General features: G+C 31.9%; 1 protein-coding gene across 3 annotated transcripts in view; it reads right to left on the minus strand.

Annotated features, from left to right (window-relative positions):
- Window positions 1–13,032, minus strand: part of LOC129798668 (calcitonin gene-related peptide type 1 receptor) — a 75,118-nt gene extending 62,086 nt beyond the window's left edge. For all 3 annotated transcript variants that reach the window (XM_055841935.1, XM_055841936.1, XM_055841937.1), the window contains exon 1: window positions 12,273–13,032. The gene's annotated coding sequence lies outside the window, so the exon portion shown is untranslated. The remainder of the gene's footprint in view (window positions 1–12,272) is intronic.
- Between the last annotated feature and the right edge of the window lie 9,901 nt (window positions 13,033–22,933).

Raw genomic sequence — 22,933 nt, forward strand, 5'->3', positions numbered from 1 at the left:
AAAATTAATATGAGCAATTAATAATAGTTTTAAAGCCTTAACTTTTTAAGCCCAAATAAACTTTGAATTTGTAGTTAAGCATAATTCTTTGGCAGCACTTACCAAGTTTCTGCATCAAAACTATTTATTATTGCCGTAATTTTGAGAATGATATGATAGTCTAGAGCTAATTAAGAATGGTTTTTTGCTGAATTTTCATTCAAAATTGCAAAAAGTTTTAAAATTATTAAATATATTCCATTTTGTAACGTTGTATATTACCCAAAATTTTAATTATGCTATGAATTGTGCATGATTTTATATTCTAAGAAATTGAAATACATATTCATTACACATAAAGATAATTAAGGGAAGAGCACCCCGGATCGGAATGTTAAGAGACATGATCGATATTTAGTTGAAAATTATAAGCCTCAAAAGACAATTTGGTATTTTTGTGTATGCTAATTTATATATTAGTGAACCATTAGATATAATTGCAACTATGTACCCTGTACTTCGGATCGTTATGAATTTAATCAGGTGCCTCATGGGAAATTGGTTTTATAAATGAAATTTGAGGTAATGCATTGCATTTTTGTGAGAGTTAAATGGTAAAAATTAGCTAATAACTTTAAAAGAATATCATTTGAATCGGTGCAACAATATGGTAATAACCTAACGATCTGAGGAACATTGCCTATCGCTGGTGCTCTTCCCTTATAAACTCTATATTAGGTAAGAAATCCCACAAAAACAGTTGAAATTACCTAGTAAATCTGCAAATGATTTTTATATATTAACTTTTTACTTTGCACAATAAAATGATTTTAAAACCAAAAATAAATATCCCTATGAATTTATGTTCTATCGGTCATAATAAAACCCTTACGTCGATAAAAGTTTGCATCATTAACTTAAACTATTTTGTATGAGATCTCTATGGAAATTCTATTTGATTATCTTTTGTACTGTTCTGCTATTGTCATTTTTTTCAGAACTTTAAATTGAAAATTGGTTGACAATTTTATTATTAGTATATTTAATTAGAGTTATAGAGCTATGAGAACTGCATTAAAACTTTATGCACTGTATGGAACTATGTTTCTAAAGACTAATTTATAAAAAGGAATTTAATTTAGAATGGTAATTATAATTATGCATATCTAAAATTTAAATTACTGTTATATTTCGAGAATTTGATAAAATGTTATACAAAATTATTTGCTTTCGAATAATGTTGAATAGAATTAAGGTTCTTAAAATAGAGCGTGGAACGAAAAATCAATATATTCTTGTTCTAACATCTGCAATAGTAAAATCTTCACTTTGAACTAAATATTTTATTCCCACGATTGTTATTAAATATTCTTTCTGTACTTCTTCTAAACTGTAACGTTTGACTAAATCAGTATATTGCACTGAAAAGGAGTTGCACGAAATACATAGAAAATATTTGAACACTATATTGTAAAAAGCGAAGCACTGATTGGATTTATAGAGGGGAGGGGGGTCACATGAAATCCCAAAAGATATCTCGGACTGTTTAGCTGATAAGTTGTACAAACTTTTTTCTTCAAACTTTGAAATTTTCTCATAGTACTTTACGCATAACGAGTCATTTTATGTTCGAAAAATTAAATAGGGGAAGACTTTCAAGCTTCGCACACGATCTAGCTTCGAACACTCTATATTTTTGCTATATTCTTTTAATGAATATGATCTTATAGCAATATATTTTCACATCGATTTTTAAGTCACACATTTCCTGAAAAAAAAACAGATAATATTCATTAAAGGAATATGGGAAAAATATGAAATGTTCGAAGGTAGAGTGTGTACAAAGCCTGAAAGCCTTCCCCTACTGCTTCAAATTTTTAAACTTTGTCATATTATTTTTCTACAAATTAATAGCAATTTTTAACTGTCCAAACTGTGTGAAATACTGCTGAAAACAACGAGGCTTTACAAGTATTTTATTGTTTTATCTTTTGGATGGACCATTAAATGCTGACTTTGATTTCTGAATGAACTGATGGATGACAACAAATTTGTCATCATACAGCATAATGTTTGTACATATACCTACAAATTTATCGAGGGAAAAATTGCTTTTATGGAACCCGGAACTTTTGCCTAGAGTATAATGTAAAATGAATGAAGAAGACCCGCATACTCAGTATGGAGATACTCCTCATAAACCATGAACTTTTATGAATGCGTAAAGGTTATCGGAGAAAAAAAGTGTTCAAATATATCTTCCTAAGTACATAAGAGCACAAATTGAGTCAATTAGAGAGTAGAATAAGCTCGTGCAGCACTGTTGGGACTTTGTGTAGCGCAAAATCCTGGACAGAGCGGGAAAAAAAGGGGAGACAGACGACCTGGCAATCCTGCTGGATAAAATCGATTGCCTATCCACAAAATCCACTGCAAGAGAGGCACAGCAGGTGACGCCCGCGGTGGTGCCTCTAATTCCGTGTGGCATCCCCAACCTGTTGAACATGACTGTACCGAGCCAAGAGTCGGGAGAGAAGGGTATATAACTTTTTAAATTAGACCAACATTTTCTACCACACGAAGGGGTTTGAAAATTACTCTGAAGAACATCATGGGGTGGACACTTGTAGTATCTCTGGGCGTCAGGCGAAAGGATTAAGCTTTAATGCCTTCTTTAAATATGGATGGGACACTAGCGCAAATTTCATCGACCTCATGGAAACACATTAACATAAAAACTGCAACTGAGTAATGTTCGGATGGTAACACATTTCTGAGAACTTTCCAACTCCAGAAGAGAAAGTTATTGGAGCTTTTAGAACAAATTCAGGAGATAAACTATGATTCCGTGAGTTTACCAAAGAGCATAAATTTGCTTTTAATAGGAACTTATTTAATTTAGATAATGCTAAAGCTCATTTAACACCAACGAATTTTTCTCAAATCTGGAAATTTCAAGGGGTAAGTAAGATGGTTCGAATCCCTATACTGAATGAGAGAGATCTTTAAAAGTTAAAATAACTTTCTGGAAATGTTAATTTTACCTTGCAGTATTGAACCGAAATCGGTGTAAATATTATGGTTTTTAGGTGTATTAGGGGTTAAAGTTACCCTTTTTATGTTATTTTTACCCTTATTATTATTTATCGTATCGGGATATTTTTGTTACAATGTAATCATATTATGTTATATTGTTGTTGATCCCGTGCTGAAAGAATCTGCGAAGTCCATTATAGACCGCCCAGGAGCGCTTTCCCGTGATGTGGATGCTTCTTCCATGCTCCCGGAGTGTTGGGCGTAGGCAGTGCATTATATTACTACGTTATTGTACATGTGAAAATTGTCTAAATCAGACATTCAGATCTTTGCACCGGGCGGGACTCGAACTCACAACTGAGAGTCGAGCCGGGGAATCTTTCCGCCCAAGAGCCAACGGTCTTGCCTATTGCGCCACTGATTCCCCATTTTGACCCTTAAAAAGGTGCAAAATTAACTTTAAAAAAATTTGATATATTTTTACACCTAAATGTGTTAAAGTTATGAGGAAAAAAAGTCAATAGCCACCCTGTTTTTTTCCCAGTGTGTACGGGTGACTTTGTAGCCCTGAGGTGACATGATAACTTCTTTTCGATACTATCGACTGTCGATTCTGAAAAAATTAAATGATAGCTGTACTTTTTGTAGCTAATATTGATATTCAGCAACGGTGAAATTTTCTTAAGAATGTCATAATAAATGGCCTAACGATGCGTAAAAAGGGTAAAAAGGCGTCATTGACTTAGTCTAACTGTGTTATCGCACTCGCACATTAAAATTTTAATATGATTCTCATTAATTGTCGCTGATTAGAGTCCAATTGTGTAATTTGTGTGTTCGAATCATTTTATATTCAAAATTTGATCAATTTGTTGATTAAAAGGTAGACTTGGCCCGCAAAATTTGATATAAATTGATTTATAGCATTAATGCGAAAAATTAATGCGATTTTCTCTTTAATTTTTTAATGTGAAAAATATTTATGCTTTAGGTAAATTTAAACTTATTGCAGGCCAAGTCCACTTCTTTATCAATAAATAGAAAAACCCCAAATATTAAGATACTCAAAGACACAAATAACATATTTGGACGCTCACAAGCGACAATTAATGTGAATCACATTAAAATTTTAATGTGCAAGTGTGATAACGCCGTAAGAGATATATGTTTATTGATACTATCGATTCGACAGTATCAAAAAGTTATCATTCCACCCCTTCTTGATCAGATCGATGAATAAATACCATGGTTAAGTGCTAGAATTAAAGAAAAGCTTATGAAAAGCTGAGGTGCAGTCTCCCGCATCTACGGTGCTTATACTTGCTCATTAAAATTTTAATGTGGTTCACAGTAATTGCAGCTAATGTGTCTTCAAATAAGTTATTTATGTCTAGGAACTAATATTTAGAATTTGATCTATTTATTGATAAAAAGGTAGCCTACAAGAATTGGTTGAAATTGACTCATAGCAATAATGCGTAAACCTAACGCTTATTTTTACGGGCCAAGTGTACCTTTTACCAATAAATAGATTAAATTCCAAATTTTAAGTAATTGAAAGGAACAAATCACGCTCTTGGACGTTCATTAGCGACAAATTAATGTCAATCGCATCAAAATCTTAAAGAGCAAGTAATATTACCGTTTAGTTTATTACTAGTCAAATTAAATACAATTTATGAAAAATATTAAGCATAAATGACAAATTAAATTGAATAATGGTGCTATTGCAATGAAAAATGAAAATATTTTTTTTAGAATTTCAATGTTCTCAAGTGCTTCTGCGTTATCGACTTTTTTGTATTGGCTCCTGTCTCGTCTATTTTTCCTAGCTCATGCCGTTTTCTAAAATCACAAAGCAGTCGTGACTAGAAGCTGTACAAAAAAAAAGTCGATTATGTAGAAGCTCTTGAGAACAGTAAAGTGCTAGATAACATGTTCATCATGTTGGAATAGCATCTTAAATCTTTCTCCTGTATATGTTTTTTAACTCTTTACTGTTCTCAAGTGCTTCTACATAATCGACTTTTCTTTGTAGTGGTTCCTGTCAGGACTGTTTGGTGGTTTTAGAACACGACGAGCGCTAGGAAAACCAGTTGAGGTAGGAACCAACACAAAGAAGAGTCGATAATGCAGAAATATTTGAGAAGAGTCATGTGCTAAAAAATGCTCAGCAGAAAGATTCTCATCTCTCAAAGATTCTCAAATGAGCAGTAAAAAAATAAATTTGATCTGTTAAAAAAAAAATTTGGGCAGTAATGAATTTATAGAACCATAAAAGGTGGGAAATTTTCATGAGATTTTTGAAAAATTGAAAATAGAGTGTCTTTTTCATTGTAAATGCAAACATAATACATGCTAGCATCTCCGACAACCCTTTTACATCAGTAAATTTTCATGAAATCTAAATTCACAACCCTTTCTTTGCGTTTGGCATATATCTATCTCATTCTTTCGTACTTAAAATTTGATTGAACTAAATTGAATTTCATATGATGTCCAAACGAATAAGAGTGTGAAAAGTGTGATAGATGTATGGAAAATGTTTGAGAAAGGAAAAGGTGCGAATTTTGATTTAATGAAATTTTCCTGATCAAAAAATTATTCCGGAGCAATTTAAATTAGATCCATTTCTGTAGATATTTGGGATTCCTAGTGACCAACATTTATTATTTTACTTTAAATTTTAATAGTTTTTTTTCTGCTTATTTTTAATACTCTCCTGTTCATTTTCCGCTCTAAAAATATTTAGTACAAAGCTGTACTAAAAGTCGCGGAAATTTCAGAATGAAAATTGTTTTTGTTTAATATTCATATATTCAGGCTGAATAAGCTTGGTTTTAAGGTTAAGATTGTCGCAATCATTTCTGGTTAGAACATTAAAAATCCTTTAAATAAAATACGAAGCTTCTTAGAAAACTTTATGCTAATGTGTTTCTTCTATCGCCTGAGACTGCACATTCTTCGGTGAGAATTCAAGTTGTTCACTTATGTATACACTATATATAAGTAACAGTGTTATATTATTAAAATTTCTACATTGTTTAGTGTAATTTTAAAACATTGTATCATAGTCAACCTTTTCCCACCGTGTACAAACGCGGTATTGATCTTCAATCTAGAATTATATTTAAATTCCTGAATATGTAATGTCACTCAAAGTTTCTATGCTAAATATAGTACTATACTTTAATTGACAGGTGATAGACGTAAGAGTCCCACGATCGACTGCAGGTCTTTTGTTATCCAGTGAAAACCCATAAATTTCCCTTTTTGGGACAAAATTCAAAGGCACATTGTTCAAAGCCGTCAAATTTTCTCTTTTGAATAAAAATATTAGCACTTGTCCTGCTATTTTTGAACAATATCTCCATTGACATCAAAGAAGGAGCACAAGGCAACATTCGCCAAGAAGATCATTAAAGAATATATTGTGCTGAGTAAGTGGTTGACATTTTCCGGGACGGCCCATGTAGACCGGAAAGGCCAAAAAGGTCTCTGGTCTTGAATTGATATAAATTCACTTGGCACCACTATGAATAATTAAACAATTTTACAGTCCACAAGGGACTTTGGCAAAAGGGTGCTAAATAATGACTCCCCCATTATTGAGTTTATTGTGGTGGACTTTATACCGAAAACTTATGAAGCGGGATTGTACACACTACCACAGAGATTTTATTTGAAATTCAATGAGTAGAATTATCCTGTAAATTTGACGGATTATGTTTATGGGAGTATTCGTTGATGCTTGTCCACAGAGCAAACTGATGAATTTTACTGATACAAACTTATTAATTCTGGGTTCTTCCTCGCAGAGATATTTTCTGTGTTGCAATGATTTATGCAGACTTCATTAGTCTCACAGTATTGCAATTTTGGAACACTCGAGGGATATGAGAAAGTATATTTTGATGTTTTCCTTAAAATTAGCCACTGAAGTACCATGTAGATTGGATGAAGGTGACCCCTGGCATTCGATATCAAATTAGGATGGGTTTGCTATCATAATACTGGTGAAAAATTGGAATATGATCCTACCTCTTAAGAGTTCTTTACACAACACGTACGTGTGGAAATATTATGGTATAATATTCCAATAAAGTTGGGGCGACTAAATTTTTAGCACATGGATGTACTAAACGAGCTTGTTGGAAATAGTTGTGATTTATACTAATTTAAATTAAAAGAAATTAAATTGAAAGAGTGAAAAGAGCCTTGTATAAATGTGATCTAATGCCTGTACTAAAATGTAGTGTTTATACTAAATCGATTGCTATGAATATAATTAACTTAAATCATACACCGTAAATGCGGGTGAATTTGAAACCCTAGTGTTCGTAAGTTTTTCTTTATTTCTAGAACTTAGGGATAATCTTTATAGAACAGACATGGTAGATCGGATCGGTAAAGACCATCTTTAAGTTGTAGAAATGAAGAAAAGCTTACGAACAGGGGGTGTCAAAGTCATCTGCAGGGGACAAAGTCACCGGCCTTACGATACTTTTACAGACGAGATTGCTTGAGATCATCCTCAGTAAATTTAAACATATGTACTTAACTCTGTTTTTATACACATTTTTTAGTACTAAAGAAATTTTAAACCCTATCCACTGTGTGTAAAAGATAATAAGTCGTTTTTGTTCCATCGAAAAATATAAAATTATTTCAAATTAACATAAGACTTTTCGAAAAGGTTCTTAAAGAGGCCAAAGAAATTTTCTTTATAGCAACTAAAAGATTCTGTTAATCAATTTCTTCATTATTCATGATTGATTAGACAGAAAAAAAGCCATAAAGTTGATTAAAAATTGATAATTTTTACTTTCTAAATTTCGAGCAATTTTCGTAAAATCACAGTTGTAATTTTTGAACTTTTCAAATGATAACATATTACTGTACTAAAGCTACTTGTAAGATATATTTAAAATTTTTGTATTAATCCGATAAAGAAATAATAAAAAAAGATTTTTTTTTAATTGTAATAATGTGAAAATTTTTAGACTATAAAAGAATTTGTTAAGAACTCATAACTATATCGTATAACTTTTCAAAACTTAGTCTGAAACACATCAGCTGTTTAGTACATGTCTGTACTATTTTTTTTTCAATTTTTAGATAAATAGATAGATAAATAAATTAATAAATTTATTCAGCAGAATGGCTTAAAAGTACGATTCGGTTAGGGTGTAAGAGTGCTGCATACTGTTTTCTGCAACCACTGCCGTCTTAACATTGATGACTAACATCCAAAATGAAAATGACGTAAAACTCTTATTCTTTTTTGTTTCAAGTCGTTAAAGGAATTCAATAATAAGCTGACGAATTAAAATAAAAGGTTCAGTACATCTATTACTTCAGTGATTAGAATATTTCATGTTGCTGAAAAGTGTTGAATTTTATTAGAAGGAATCTATTAATCTGTTCTAAGCCTCAATTTTAAGTAAAGAGAATATTTAAAAAAAAATATTATTTTACGTTTACAGTTAATGTTAAAACAAATATGAAAAATCTTCATTTAAAATTGAACAATAATATGAGTATGACAGAGTAGGAGTAAATATTTTAAGACCGATTTAAAGCTCTGATTAAAAATTAAAGATTCATCTAAAAAATGTAAGAGTTATTATGCAAAATTTTGAACAAGATACCACAAAACCAGTGTGATTAGTAGATTTTGCTTTTGGCTTTCAGCTATTTCTGGCCTTTAAGTTTAATAAAAGAATTTAATAACATAATTTTGATTTTACTGCTCGAACTCAAGGAGAGAGCAGTTTGTAGAATCAGCTTGTTTTTTAACTTGTTTCCGTTCGGGAGCTTAAACGGTTAGAGATACTGATTTATGGTCTTCGGTGACCCCTACTAAAAGAAACATTCTATAGCGAGCCGCTTTTTCGAAACCACACCTTGCCCTCCATCCTCTTCAAAATCATGTGTTTTTGGTATATCCCAAAAATTACCCTGTCGATTTTCATTAATTTTCGGCCATGTTGTATAACTAGGTCATGTGAACATTTTGCCCATAGATACCTACATATAACCAGAAAATTAGTCATTCTGAATTTTCGATTATCAAAGGTCAATCACTCTAGAGGACTCAATTTTAAACAGAATTCTTCAAATTTTGATTTTTTAAAAGGACTTTAAATTTTCAGTCCGACTACACCGCTCTTAATCGGTAATGAATCGGTAAAGTACTGGGATGGAATGACAACTTTTTGACACTATCGAATCGATATTATCGATAAATCTATATCTGTTAGATTAAATGAAGGTCGACTTTTTACACTTTGTTGGGCCATTCATTGTGACATTCTTAAAAGAGTGCGACTATTTATAAATATGTATATTAGCAACAAAAAGTGCAGCTATCGTTTAAATTTTACAGAATCGACAGTCGATAGTATCGAAAATGAGTTATCATGTCACCCTTGGTAATTGATTTGTTTTATTTAAAGAATTTTTTTTAATTTCTCGGTTTTTCGGAATTAAAAACCAAATGGTGAGTGATATTCACTTCTGGTCTTCGAAGACCACCCTTCAATTGACATTATTTAGAATCTATTCTTTTCTCCTCACAGAAAAAAAATATTTTGCAAAATTGTTTGTAAATGTTTGTAAATTCCTACTGCGAACTTATGAAATGTTCGTAAATCGTATTACCCAATAAAAAGTTCGTCGTGTTTTTCACAAAAATTGGTCATAACACGATCACTTGACGAGAATGTTTTGTTCTTTTACAATAATTTTTCGTAAATGTTTGTAAGCACACAATGAAGTGTTCGTAAAATGTTGCCAGACGAACAAAAATCTGCGAACAACGTTTGTATGTACAATTTTGTATATACAAAATGTTTGTAAAAAGAGTAAAAATTGCTCGACAAGTGATCATGTTACGAACAAGTGTTTTGAAAAAAAAACACAGTTTTACGAACTTTTTAATGAATTTTTTTAGGAATAATTTTGAGAAATATTTTTGTCTATATACACACTTTTATTTAAAGTGATTATAATATTGAGTAAATTTTTAAAAAATCCCTAAATTCACTAAACCAGTTCGGTTTTTCGTAATTATGTATCCTTAAGAAAGGAATTGATCGCCAAGTCCTGGAAGTCTATTGTTTTGGAAGTTGCAAGTATCATTAACCCTCTAACGGGTAAGACCGCCTCCAGGCGGTCTTCACAAAAATCACATTTACAGCGACAATAAAGGTTTTATTTATTTAAAAGTGCTATAGTGTCCTCGCTAATAGTCTTATAAACATCTCTTGAAAGTTTGAACTCCTTTTGACTCTTCGTTTTAAAGCTATTCCCAGTTTTGTATGACAGGTCAGAGAAAAAGCAACAAAAAATATTTGTGCAAAAAAACTCATTTCCAATTTCCATAAAAATACCGATTTAAAGTTATCTAACTAAAATAAATCTATTTTTTACTGAAAGATATGTCATCCTACTTTGAATATTTTATTTATAAAATTTGAAAAAACTAAAAATGTGAATTTTAGAAGCAAAAAGAGTTTCAAAAAATTTTTATATTTTCTCACCTACACAGTAAAAACGAGATGAAATTGGCAGGTTGAATTCCATTAGTTGAATTGAACTAGTTGAAACTTCGAATTACAAACCACTAAAAAAAATCAACTTTCAATTGAAAAGGAATAATTTAGATTGAAAAACTAGTAAAATTAAACTCTCGGTAATGGCCTACGTACAATAAATAGTAGTAATAATTACTATAATAGTAATAAAATGAAGCAACAAAATGGCATAAACTTCATTCAACTGACTGATTGAAAATTGCTACGATTATCGCGTGTAATAGAATCAATTCGATTTTCGTAGTAATTTTTCAATCGATTATCGCAACAAAAAGTTCAACTTTCAACTAATTTCGTTTGAACTCACTCTTCTTCTTTTTATATTTTTTGTAATTTCAGTATAATTGTTTAAGGTAAATTCAACTTAGTTTGCTTTTCAACTACGAAAATTCAACTTGTTTGCTTTTCAACTTTGCTTACTACGATAATCGTTGCAAATTTACTACAATTATCAATGCTCTCCCATTACACGCGATAATCGTAGTAATTATTTTTTACTGTGTAGCGCCTAAACTAAAAGAGATAATGAAGAATGGATGGTTTTTTCGACTTTATTGGATCATAATTATCCTAGAAAACATTGTTTTAGGACTTTTTTTGCATATTAAAGAAAACACCGTTAGAGGGTTAAGACGGCAATGGACAAATATGGATTGGTCAATTCAGTTAAGCACGCATTGTATTTCCTTTATAAAGTACAGCTTACATAGAGCAAGGGCCTCTCGACATTCATTTTTCCATACGTTTTTGCATAGAGGCACTGAAGACTAATGGCAAGTTTTTTCCTAAAGAGAATTGAATTATTACTTAGAATTGATATGTTTCGAAATAATGCCTTAAAAGCTATCTAAAAGATGTATATTTCATAGTGTTCTCCGAAATAATTTTTATTAGGCTTGATAGGCACCTGCATAGAGTAATGAACTTTAAGAAATGGATTTCCTGATCATGCCGAATAATTTTATATTTATTTAAATTTAAACTTTATAATATAACAGCTCCATAATTCATTCGCCATAGCCTTAAACCTTTAATCCGGATCGATTGTCTCTTGTCTAGGAGGTAAGTGTTAACAAAAGGGGCTCAGGATGCTACATGAAAATCATGTTTACTAGCACTCAATGCTTGATAAGTAGATCAAATGGCATTGTCTATCTGGAAATGGGAAGAATGGGAGTAAGTCAACAATGGAAATGGACGTTTTAGAGATGGGTAATTAGACCCAATTTGTGCTATTATTGATCACAATTCACTGAGGCCAATAGCTTAAGAAGGTGATATGGATTGAATCATGCAATTATGCGGAAGAATTACTATTAATTCTACTCATGAAACAATTTTTAGACACATTCGCACTCTTAATATGATCAACCCAATTTTCTTCCCATAGTCGGTGATGTAACACGCAAATTTGTATACGTGACTTAAATAATTTTCACATTTGGTCTCTGCACGCAAAAAGCTCTATTACAAGTTTTTAAGAAAAGAATTTTGTGTGGCAATGTGTGTGTTTTGGGAAAATCTTACGATAAAAGAGAGTTACGACATTTTACACGCTGAATTTTATTATTTTTTTTATCTGGTGGGACTTTTCGCGGGTTGTAGAGCAGTATTTAAATATATTTTAGGAATAGAGTGATCATAAACAAATGGCTTTACTTGATCTCTTGGGAAGATGAATGAGCACGGAGATTTCTGGCCAGGTGAGTCTCTTTGGAGATGGTGATCGTCAAAAGTGCACCGGTTTCACCCACATGACGACTAAATTGGGTGGCTGAACTTGACACGAATGATCCCAATATATTTTTTTTTAATATGCTCACCAGCTGGATTATAGAGACACCCAAGATTGTAATTTTCAGTTAATTAACAGATTGCACACTTTCAAATTCAATTAACACCAATGCCAATATCGATTGGCTCTTTTGCATCCAATATTATTCTGCCACGATATTAATACTATCATGGGGATTTTTCTTATTATTATAATTTTAAATGTCACCTCACTTGCGGCACTGCCACTTATTTTAGTAACTTTATCAACTTTATTTTTATTTGTTTATCTCACTTGTCGAAGTACGCAGAATTTTTTTTTATATATGACATGAACCACACTGCAATTTTAAATGTCAATAGTGTAACAATCTCAAGTGGCTCTTCAATTTTTTCAATGAAGAGACCTCGTGGAGGATTTCTTTATTGAACAGAAAATAAAAGAAGATATCTTCTTAAGAAGTGATGCACGATTTAAACCAGACGACGGTCGCAGAGTGACTGAGAATTGTGATTGCAAGACTCAAATGGAATTCCCGCTTCCGAGCCCAATTTATTCTGGGTATAAATGAATTTTGCGACACAGAGTCTCAACACTGAACTCAACAGTATCACAAACGCCCGCAAACTGATATCCGTTGGTTGGTAAAGTGAACTCCGAGACTCTGGCAAATGGAAAATTGTTTGCGGGAGCCGTTGGAGCTTTTTGAACTTCTCCCCCAAATCGGCGCGAAGAGAGCAAAATTGTGTATATATGATGGAGAGAAAATTTCTTTTTCTCAACACACAACATTCACCCTCAATTACTCTCAATACTGGTGAAGAGAAAACCATACACAAAATGCGAGAGCTACATCGAGAGAATACCCAGTCAATTAAGTATTACATAGGAGAGGAAAAAGCTCCCCCAAAGTTCAAGCATGGCTAAAGTGCAACGCACAATTTTATTATGTGCATGATAAAAAGCTCTCAGGAAGAAAAAAGGTTCCTTTAATGCTATCATTTCACTAAATTGAGTTAATTTTTTGCAAAAAAATATCTTCCGGTAATTTTCATTTTATTTAAAAATAACCGAAGAAATTCTCTTCATACTCAAACTAACTCAACTTTCAAGTTTTTCCTTTGATTTATTTACCATAAGACAGAAATAGAAAAAAAATGTCGTAAGAATAGGGAATGGAACTGGAAAATTGAGAATTAACATTCACAAGAGACTTTTAATAGAATTTCATTGCAATCTCTTCAGCTACATAAAAAGGAGAAAATGACCATTCTTTATTTTCCAACTTGTTTTAGATGTTAGAGAAATTTTTCTTCAGGGTTAGCCTTAAGATAGATTATGCTGAAGCCTCTTTTTCGATTGGAAAAGTTTTTTTTCGTAGCACATAAAATAATATTATTATCCTTCGTTATACTTTCTCGAATTCTACCGGTTTCTTACCGACTTAGAGTGCTGCACAGAGATCATAAAATTAGTAGAAAGTAAAATTGAAGTAAACTCAATTGATTATTTCAAAAAATGTAATCGATATTTTTAGTGATTCATTATTGATAAAAGAAAAATAAGTTTGAATAAAGCTTTTGCGATATTGCAGTAAAAGTCCGAACGTTTCGTGAGCTTTTCAATTATTTTGCTCCCAGAGTTTTATCAAAAACGCTAAGACGGCGATGGCCGCAAGTTCGAAATTAATAAATCAATTATATCAAGCATGATAAAAAATATATACGTATAAAAAATACAAAAATTTTTAAGTAGACATGGATTAGACATCAAGGTAAAGTATCCTATGTCTACCACTTAAGGATAGATTTTGTGAAAAACTTATGAACAAATAGTTATAATTTGTGTTTTTTGATAGGATTTTTACCTAAAACTATAGAATAGATTCTTATCTATCTAATTGTGAACTTCATTTAGTCATAATATAATTGTAAATTAGAAAATATTAAAATGTTTCAAAAATACGAGGTACAGTGGGTGTCAATAGTTTGTTGCCTAATGCATGTTTGAGAAATCAAGTGAAAAAAATTATAGAAAAAATTACTTTTACAAATTTTGCTTTTTGCAGATGAGTTCCCTGTAATCCGTAGATATTATTTATATTTAAAAAAAATAATTAATTTTATTTCATATCAAAAATAATTGTTTTCCAAAAGTTGGTCATTTTTGAAAAATCAAAAGTTTGTTGCCTCATTTTAAAAACTAATTTGAAATGATCAAAACATGCAACCAACTTAATGTAAACCGGTTACATTTTGGGTTAATGTCATTTGAGAGGCCAATGGTGCGTTTGGACATTTTTGAAGTTGTAAATGGTAAATATATGTATATAAGAGTGATTATAGAAAACAAGAAATAATATGTTTTTTTGATAATTTATAATTTAGGTTAAAAATGGCAAATTACAAAAAGTTAAAAGGTGGGAAATCGTCCAGAGATACTGCCGGAATGAATCTGCGTCGTTAATTGCCAAATTTAATAGAAAATTACGAAAGGTTAGACATAAAATATTCAAATATTATATTAATGAGGTACGAGTACATCTGAAAAACGCTACTGGCAGACCTAGGCTATCGACTCAGAGGGGTGATAACAGCATTGTAAGTATCTCTGATAGTGACCCAATGATGTCTGCTTCATAAATTAAAAGATAGTTGGTTACTGAAGGAACACAGGTCCCTACAGTTACAAAAACGAGCTCATATTGAAAGAAAATAGTAAGAATATTTGGGTGGCTCTCAATATTCCATTGGTTAGCTAGTTTAATCTGGATAAAGTATTGTAGTTTTATTTGTTTAACATGTTTCAAGTAAATTTACAACTTTTTATTCAGATTGGTCTTGCTTACCAATGGAATATTGAGAGCCACCCAAATATTCTTACTATTTTCTTTCAATATGAGCTCGTTTTTGTAACTGTAGGGACCTGTGTTCCTTCAGTAACCAACTACCTTTTAATTTATGAAGCAGACATCATTGGGTCACTATCAGAGATACTTACAATGCTGTTATCACCCCTCTGGGTCGATACTCTAGGTCTGGCAGTAGCGTTTTTCAGATGTACTCGTACCTCATTATTATAATATTTGATTATTTTATGTATAACCTTTAGTGATTTTCTATAAAATTTGGCAATTAACGACGCAGATTCATTTCGGCAGTATCTCTGGATGATTTCCCATCTTTTAACCCTGTCTAACATGCCATTTTAACCTAATTTATGAATTATCAAAAACCAGATTATTTCTTTTTATTTATTATCACTTTTAAACACATGTATTTATCATATACAACTTTAGAAATGTCCAAACGCACCATTGGCCTCTCAAATGACATAAACTCAAAATATGGTCGGTTTATTTAAAGTTAGTTGCATGTTTTTGACCATTTTGAGTAAATTTTCAAATGAGGCAACAAATTTTTGATTTTTTAAAAATGAACAACTTTTGTAAAACAATAATTTTTTATATGAAATAAAATGCAATATTTTTTTCGAAATATATAAATAAGATCTACGGATAACAGGCTACTAATTTGCAAAAAGAAAAATTTTAAAAAGTAATTTTTTCTATCATTTTTTGCACCTGGTTTCCCTAACATACATGAGGCAACAAACTTTTGACACCCACTGTATTCTTCTACTCGACCACTTCAATATCAGTGTACCTTTACTCGACCACCTGGGGTTCCTCTCCTCGACCACCCATTTTTTCTTAAAATTAAACAAATCACAAAACTAAAAAGTCACTTATTTAACTTTGGCTTGTTTAACACATCATGAATAGCTCTTAAAATTTAATTAATCATTAAAATAAATAGGGATACTCACTTTTATGAATTCATTCAGAAATAGAACAACAGTCAAGTGAAAAAAGCTTCTCTTGCTATGATTCGTAGACAGGTCGAATTGAGGAACAATTTATTTGAAATGCACTTTCAATTTTAATACATAAAATTAATCTTTAACTTAGTCATGGTACTAGAATTTTTCCACAAGTAATAAAGATTGAGTCCTCAACTTGCGATTAGACTCAAAATTTGAGTTCTCAAGTAATCTGTGAGGGTAATAATTGAAATAATTCCTTAAGAAAAAAGTCAAGAATATCAAAATGCATGCCATAATTTGATGAAAAATTGCGAATTTTTATTTAAGAATTACCTCAACGCTCTGTCTTTTTATGATTTTTCAGTGTTTTTTGGTCAATTTCTATGATATTTTCACTGATTTGAATTAATTATAAAATAATTGGCCCTATGATGTTAAACCATTCGATAAATATTATTGTAAATGTAAATAAATTGAATAAATATTTCCACCGGCCGAATTGAGGAACCCAGGTTGGCTCGAGGATACCTTACCTATCAGTCGAAAATGATACAGGTAAAGTGGGGCACCTTTGAATTGGAATTGGATTTAAATTTGGGATTGGGTTTGATTTAGATTTAAAAAAGTCAATGAACACGTTTTTATTTTTTTACTGATTAAAAATAAATTTTTGCACTGTTTTCAAAATTCATTTAAGGTACAAGTGCTTGAATTTTTCCCATTAACAATTTTCTCCAATTTTCTTTGTACTAAGGACAAATATATTTTAAACCTGTTTTACTTAAAGCGAACTCGTAAAATTTTGATTTACTTCCGTAACTCCTACTGCTCTCGGGATACAGTAAAAATGAGTTGAAATATTCATTAGATTTCTAAAAATTTACCGATTATTTTTGTAATTTTCCGTTTCGAAAAAAAATATGATATATTATCGGACCCCAGTCAAAATCCCGAAAGCCAAAATTCCTAATTCTTAAAAGTATTATAGCTACTCCCACGATTGCACCCGCGCTTTCTGGAGGCAAAGGGAAATTTTCTGTGTCTTGGAAAATTATTCTAAACATTTTCCCCCCTATAATTTCATTCCTATCAGGATTTTGAACATTCGGGATTTTGGCTTTCGGGATTTTGGCTCTCGGGATTTTGGCTGCCACCGATATTATCTATAGTGGAAATGAGGCATCCAGGCGTCTGGCAATGTTCCCAATTGGAGCACGGATCAGGCGGTATTGAACATTCCACAGAATCTTACTCTGGCCGACCAGTGATGGGCTAGCCTGTTGATATCTTAGTCAGTGGAGGTATTTACTAGACTATAGTTTTCTCCTGAATATCAGCTCTCTTGGTCCAGGACTTCCGCAATGGAGAGAAACCGCGTTTGGTTATGTTATCACGAGTGGCCACCACTCTACTTTTGGAAACATCTTATTTCCAAAAGAAATATGTAGGGGAAACTGGGGCACCACCAAACACGTGGTAGCACCAAACACTAATTTTTATTTCTTAACTACTTGGACTATCATAACCATTTCTTCAGAAGACAAGCATCCCTATAGTGTCTATAAATTCCTATAGGTCTTGTCCTTAGAAGTCGAATATTTGATTAAAAAATCGTAGTGTTTGGTGCTACCCCGTGTTTGGTGGTGCCCAGTTTCTCCCTACTAAGAGAAAATAGTGAATTAAAATGTTGTAAATTTGGCAATGAAATTAAAGTATTGTAATTACTGAGGATCCGTTTAGGTCTTAAGTTTTTGAATATCTCATCAGAGATTTAAGCACAAATTAGGGCGAAGTGGGGTTACATTGAAGCTGGAACTACATTGAAAACGCTATTTTTCACATATCCCTAAAAGAATCTAGACTTTAACGTATCGTAGATATAGGTGACTTTGATCCCCTTTTGTTCGTAAGCTTTTCTTTACTTCTGGAACTTAATTATGGTCTTTCCCGATCCGATCTACTATGTCTGATCGGTGAGAACTGTTCTTTAGAATTAAAAAAAAGCTTACGAACAGGGTCAAAGTCACCCACGGAGGACAAAGTCATCCGCATCTACGGTAATGTAATTTAGGTATAAAAACAGGTCCGCCGTTTACTCGTAAAGGCTGTTGTTAAGATGCGGCGGCCACCGCTTGAGTACCATCGTCAGGATATGGGCGGGTTATTGGTTTAGTGGTGTGGAGCGCAATGGACTCGAGTGTTATAAATAAATAAATAAAATAAAAAATAAATAAAACCAATGTAGATTTAAATTAAATTTTAGTTCAGACCATAGAAAAAAATATTTCCTAAAATTGTTCGTAAATGTTCGTACAAGCATTACCGATTATACATTCTAGATAAATAAAAAGATTCAAGCAAAAATACTGCATTTAAAAAAAAACGTTTATGGAATGATGCAAAAACACAAATGTTAGGTCGACACTGTTTAAAGTTATCGCTTCACTATTCTCTACAAATAACATGACGTCGCAGAATTCTTTATTTTATATAAACACTGTGATATCACCAAGAATCACTCTATTGAATTTGGCAAACTTCAGTAAAAAGTATTCTATCTTTTCTAACACAGCTGTCTGGAAAGTCTGGAATTTAGAAAAATCAACAGAAAATCGGCAAAATATCTACAGAAATTCGTCAGAGTATGCACCAGGATTCTTCAGAAAATCTGCAAAAAAAATCTGACGAATTTTGTCCCAAGCCCAAATAAAATTCGTAGGAATATCTACAGATTTATCGGCAGACATTCTGCAGAGGTGTAGATATTTTCTGCAGAAATCTTAAAGATATCTGATAAACTTATTTGATGAGTTAGAAACCATGAATGACAGTTTTCCATTTTTTTTGGCCGAATTGAATTTCAATTTTGACGTATTCTGTGTAAAATAGAAACCTCTAGCGGCCAAAGCAACCTTTTGGAAAAAAATACAAAAGTTAAGAAAGAAATATAAGCTTTGCAAAGTGATTCTATTATTTTGGCCGCCACTGTATGTGACAAATAGCGTTGTCAATGTAGCTCTAGCTCCAATATAGCCTCACCTCTCCCTATTTATGATGTTGTTAAGATTATTTATTAATTTATTGAAATGTTTGCTATTTACTTGACGCAATTTGCATATTAATCATTATGATTTTATATCTAATTTGTACATGGCGTGAAAACTTGTTGTACATAATATTTCATCAATGTGTTAGGCAGTTTTGCAGACGATAAACTTGGACTAAACTTTAGTATATGCCTGTCAAAAGTTTACAGACGAGTTTAATTTTAGACCAAATTAAATAGATTCGATATATGAATCATTTAGGGGAAAGCGCGCTACCTTCGGACGATTTATGCTTCGCACGAACGATTTTTTTAATGTGTTATAAATGAATTTGGCCCATTATAATATTATATTTGAATAGCTAGTCCAATGCCTCAAATTTTCAGGAAAGAACAATGGATGAAATCCATATGGAACATAGAGAAAAAATTGAATTGTCCGAAGCTTGAGTCGTCCGAAGTTAGCGCGCTTTCCCCTATTGAAAAAATGGAATTGAATTTCGAATTATTTCTTTTAACCACGTATTATTGATAGGGGGACGTGGAGCATCTTTGAAAAAGGGTTTTTTCTCCTATTTTTAAATGAGACTGAGCCCTAGTAAAGCCTAGTTTCATTTGAGGAGAAAAAGTCCTTTTTAAAAGATATCCCACTTCCGGCCTAAGTCTATTTTCGATTTTAATAAATGTTCTTGTAATTTTAAAAATTGCAACAGATTATAGAAAATCAATCTAAAACTTGTAAATATCTTGAAAAAAAATCACAGACTCGGAAATTCTTGGAAAAATAGTGCACATTCTCCATTATTTACACTCCAATTAAAGAAAATAATCAAAAACTGGTATTCCTGGAATTGTTTCGTTCGCAGTCTATAAAATTAAAGTCGTTTCGCTATCGGTTTTATAACTGGTCAATAATGTGAAAATTTCCACCCAAATCTTAGTGTTGATAAGAAAGACGAGTATCGCACATAAATTGAGAACTCGTAAGACGAAATGATGTTTATTTAAATTGGCATTGAGAAACAGGAATAGTTATGTTTTTATTTGCAGCTTCAGTGCTTCAATAATAAATTTTATCGTTGCAAAAGAACAGCATTAATTTCCCTTTTGGATTATATGGAGTTTAATGCCATTGAAAAACCCTTAAAGATAGTACTTTCATTTAATTCTCAGGTTGTCTTGGGTGGCATTTTACTTTTGTTAAACTTTATGGTTAGTTTGTACTTGAAAGTTTTATTTTTATATGATCCAAAATGTGAAGAAAATACCAATCAACGATCTCATTAATCATAAAAATTGGTTACGTGATATTCCGCAGAGATTTCCAACTTTCAGTATTAAATGCGACTTTGCCTTTGGGGTAAATTGGGGTAAACTTTAGTCGTAATCCGATGTTATCCGTTGTTATTTCTTCACTGATTGTAATTATCTCCTCTTTCAGCTCTTTGGTCATTCAATTTCCCTTCAGACCAGAATCATCTCTCTGCTCCAGTCTTTATCCAATTTGTTTTATTGGAATATTATGAATATTGCTTGTAATCATCGGTAGGAATTTTGCTGCTGTTGCTGCTCTGATAATAGATAATGGGATGTACATAAATTTTGAATTTTCCAACTCTTCATATCTTGTGGCGTTTAATTTAGGATACTCACATAACAAAATAAACAAAATATAGTGGTTATTTTTTCTCACAATTTTAGATCTCTTTTGAAGTGGTATTCATTTTGGGTGAAATCTCTGGGATTAATTACATTTAACGCTTCAATTAGTGCCGTTTTGTAAATTATTTAAGGGATTTGTGAGCAATTTGCTTGGCCACAATTTTCTCCCACAACCAAATCCCAATGGCCTTAGGTCCTCATGTGAAAATTCCCAACACTTTGGCCATTTACATTGTAACCCAAGTATTGTACCAGGGCTAAAGGCCCTCAAACCCATCAATCACATTAGAAACCACATGAGAGCATTTGTTAATGATTGATTTCGAAGTTTATTGAGAAGTTTTCTCATTTCCTACCACGACACAATTTAGGACGCAAAAAAGCATCCATGATTTCAGATCCTGCCCTCAAATATTCCAACAAAAGTCGATGGGAAAGTGTATTACATTACACACACTTGTCGGACATAATTCAGAGCATAAATGGTAAGACAGAGAAAACCTAAAATCAACCCATGGAAGAATTTTTGGGGCCAAAAAAAGGGGGTAGATTAATTAATTTATTCTCGAGGTTAGTAAAATATCTGCTCTCTTTCTGCCATCGTCCCTTTTTCCCCAAGAGAAAAAAAAACACAGAAGATCTTTTCGAGGAAAAACACAATACCCCAATCTCATTGTTTTATCTGATGTAAGACTTTTCCATTGTATGTTCGAAAACTGGAAAATGTTGGTAATTCCTTGAACTCTGACACAAGTCATTTCATAGATGCAAATTAAATTCTTCTATCAAATTTAATTCTTCAGCTGAATTCACGTAAATTTCATTTCCTTGACACCTCGCAGGTATAATATTTAGATAATTGATTTCCTTCTCTCAAGTACCAAAGATGAGAAAGTCGAGGTGGAAGCGCCGCAAATTCGATAATGTGATGAATATTGAATAAATTTAATAATAATTCATTGTCAGTGAGAAGGTACGATGATTCAACTGAAATTCATTATGCAACACTTGCACAAAGAGATTTGTCATTTACCTGGAAAATTGCAATAAAGATAGGTGAAATCACTGAAATTATCATTAGCCATAGGGGAGAGTGGGGGTGTTTCAAGTGTTGTTGAAATATTTACCTTAAAAGCTAAAACTCTGGATATATTTTAGAATTAAATTAAATATTTTTAAATAATCTAGGGTAAATGTCCTAATTCAAAACCATTTTCAGACGCTTTAACTTTGACAGAAGATTCAACACATTAAGTTCATATTTTTTCTGAAGAGAATTACATAAATTTGCTCCTTGACTCTTCTAGAATGTTACTGTTTAGTGAAAATTTTTTAGGTATAATTTGAAAACTCCTTAAATACATGAAAAATACGCGAGCGTAAAATGCTTCTATTGGAAACATATTAATCCAAATGGAGACAAGGAAAAGTTTCCAATTGGAGACATACAGTGTAAGTGAAACCACGACGAAAGGCTTCCAAAACCTTGATGAGTTACTCCTGAGTGCAGGATTTGTTCTTATTCCTGGTCTTTTCTCATTTCCCATCTAAAACAATAAGAAAATTTCTCCAGAAAAATTATATTTCCGGGGTTTCCTATTGAAGCATTTGCAGACACTTCAGAAGAACCCGAAAACCCCTTTTTGTTCACGAAATAGGTAATTATTTTATATGAAAACTACACGTACCGTTAACAATAAAGATTAGCACTTAATTTAACCAAAATTATCCAGAAATAAGACATAAATGTCAAACAAAACGAATAAACAACAGTCACTTTATTGTGTTTTTCATTGGAAAACATTGTCGAACTATGAAAAATTCGATGGTGAAAAGGTACACTTTTTATTTTTCTGAGAAATTAACAAATTAAAATTTGTAAATATGAATGGATTTTCGATTTATTTGGAGCAAAATTAACTAAATAAATAAACTCTGGTATAGAAAATATATAAATATAATAATTTAGTACTGCATTTATCTTGAAAACAGTGACGTTTCCATTTGGAGTAG

The sequence above is a fragment of the Phlebotomus papatasi genome, chromosome 1, assembly GCF_024763615.1.
Source record: "Phlebotomus papatasi isolate M1 chromosome 1, Ppap_2.1, whole genome shotgun sequence".
In the NCBI taxonomy this organism is placed as follows: Eukaryota; Metazoa; Arthropoda; class Insecta; order Diptera; family Psychodidae; genus Phlebotomus; species Phlebotomus papatasi.